General features: G+C 44.0%; 1 pseudogene; it reads left to right on the forward strand.

Moving 5' to 3' along the window:
• Positions 1 to 1,402: 1,402 nt before the first annotated feature.
• On the forward strand, positions 1,403 to 1,598 carry LOC128114901 (metallothionein-2-like; annotated as a pseudogene).
• Positions 1,599 to 2,822: the final 1,224 nt, after the last annotated feature.

A 2,822-nucleotide genomic window follows, 5' to 3' on the forward strand; every position in this document is an offset into this window, starting at 1 on the left:
AGGTGTAACAGCTATGGAGATTGCTGTAAGCCATTAATAGTTATTTTTTTTATATATTAAGAAAGGGGGACCTGTGGGAGCCCGTTCTCGGGTTCCTTGTGACTTTACCCAGCAGGTCCGCATAGAGGATGATTAGGACCACGGGCCTGAGTGCAGGTGTCTGGGATGGTCTGCACTTGGCTGTGCTGGGGGAGGAGATCTTTTGCTCCACCCCTTGGCGTCTCTATAAAAACCCTGGGGCAGAGACAGTCAGGCCCCGTTGGAATAGGTTCCAGGCCCTCTCGAGGCTATCCTTTATTTTCTATCTGTTTATCTCCGCGATATTCTCCGCAATAAATCCTTCTATCTAATATTTCCTGCTGCTCGCACTCAAGAAAACTCTGGGGAACTGTGGGGGTGCTTGGGTAAACGCCCCACAGTTCTGGGAGTAGTTGTGGGAAGAAAAAGAATATAATCAAAATACAGTGAATGAAAAAAAGCATTTTAAATAAAATTTTTAAAAATTTTAATTAGAAAAATGTAGACAGGGCAATAAGGCTTTATTTCCTATTGTTGCTCAACAAATAAAAGATTGTCCTAGTTTACAATAGTAAACACTTAGTTTCTTTCAAATTTTTCAGGCCAGAAGTCTAGTACAAGTCTGTGTACCTAAAATCCGGGTGTTTTCTGGCTAAATTCCTTTCTGGAAGCTCTTAGGGGGAATACATTCCCTGCTCACTTTGAGTTGGTGGCAGAATTTTATTTCTCACAAGGGTAAGCCTGATGTCTTGTTTTCCTTGTACCTGAATGCTAGGGGCTATTCTAAGATTTAGAGGTCCCTCCACTCCTTGACTCATGGTCCCTTTCTCCAATGTTAAAGACAGAAACGATGTGTCACAATTTTACCCATTCTTTTGCATGCCTCTCACAGGTTTTGAGAGCTCAGGTCTATAGCGAGAAATCCAAGGGCGTCTGCTTAAGGGGTACAAAGAGTTTATTAGGACGTAAATTGAGAAGACAACTCCCTAAACAGAATAGGCGAATCATAACAGAGTCCTGGAAGGCTGAGGTCCTGTCCCACGCTGCTCCTGCCACCTGAGTCAGGCCACACCATCCAAGCACACGAGGGAGAGAAGGGGCCAGCGCATGTGCCTCTCAGGTCTTAAGGGTAGCCCCAAGGCCACGCCCCAGGGGCTGGTTCTTCAAGGTCCTAGAAGGAACAGGTACCCACTACATATCTAGGGGTTGGTACTTCAAGGTCATAGGTAGAACAGGTATCCACTACACAGGTCACTCCAATAGATCTATCAAGATGATCCAGGAAACTCTTGTCTGTCTTAAAAGTGGCAAGAAAAGATCATGTCTTTTCCTAGTACTCCAACTTCGGTTTCTTATCACTCTTCAGCTGCCGCCTCCAATCCTCATGGACCCCAACTGCTCCTGTGCCACAGATGGATCCTGTTCCTGCACTGCTCCTGCACTGCTCCTGCAAATGCAAAGAGTTCAAATGCACCTCCTGCAAGAAAAGCTGCTGCTCTTGCTGCCTGGTAGGCTGTGCAAAATGCTCCCAGGGCTGCATCTGCAAAGAGGCTTCGGACAAGTGCAGCTGCTGTGCCTGAAGTGGAGGCATCCCCAGAGCTGCGTGTAAATAGAACAATGTGCAAAAACACAGAAACATAGGTTTTTTTTTAACAGCCCCAGCCTGTTCTCCATACCTTTTTCTATAAAGCTTGTAACTGATAACAAAAGCATTGACTTGATTTAAAAAAAAAAAAAGCTGCAAGAAAAAAGAAAGTAACGACTTCAAGGTTACTCACAACCTCAATTCCATTTTAGTATTTAATAATGTAACATATTAATGGGTTCTAGGGACTCGGCTGTGGACATTTCTGGGAGACATTATTTTGCCTGTCTCAGCACAGGTGGTATAAGTCCTGAGTCCACTTGGTCTCTTCCCGCCCCCATCCCAGAGATTGTTGATTGAATGCTTGACTTCCTGTCCAATCTTCTTTGATACCACCCCAGTGGGGAAGAGGATATTGGGGCACTTCACTGGGGATACATGGGGGTCAACGTCTGGCTCCTTTACTTTGTGTTTGTAGGAGGGAATAGCCAGACTGATTTTTCTGTGATGGTTGGCAGCTGTCACCAAGAGCTTCTCCGTGCTGTAAAGCTGCCCTTTTCATTTACCTTTGATTAAAGAGGGATGAATTTTTGCAGGATTTTTCTTCTCTGCCTAGTTTCATTTCTAGGTTGCTGCCTTTTCAGCTCTCAAATCCAGCTCCCAGAGTTCACGTGGCAGAAAGAAAAGCAGGGTAATGGCCACCCCTTTGTTTCACAGGCCCCCAGGTCCCTCGATGGTTGATCTTTTTCTCAATACTTTTCAGAGCTTTATTACAATTCTATTGCATATGCATATGGTTCAGGAGTTTTTAGCACATATTGTGGTAAGAACAGGAAAAAGTGAGCCTACTCCATATTGTTCTAGAACTAGAATTCTATAAAGCATTAAAAATATTATTTCAATACACTTTCACTTTGAAATTATATTTAAGTTCTGATTATTAACATTTTAAAAAGGTGCTTTGAAGATAATATTCTTGGGCAGGTGAGATGATTCAGTGGGTTAAGGCACTTGCTGCCAAACTCAGAGACCTGGGTTTCATGATTTCCCTAAGTTCTTCTCTAACATCCACACTCATGTCATGGCGGTGTGCCTGCTGCATGCGCACACACACACACACACACACACACACACACACACACACACACACACAGAGTCAGTGTTGGTTATGGATTCTATTGCTGTGATAAAGCACTATAGCCATAAACAACATGGGGAA

Source organism: Peromyscus californicus, unplaced genomic scaffold, assembly GCF_007827085.1.
Source record: "Peromyscus californicus insignis strain IS unplaced genomic scaffold, ASM782708v3 Scaffold_10__1_contigs__length_136768540, whole genome shotgun sequence".
Lineage (NCBI taxonomy): Eukaryota > Metazoa > Chordata > Mammalia > Rodentia > Cricetidae > Peromyscus > Peromyscus californicus.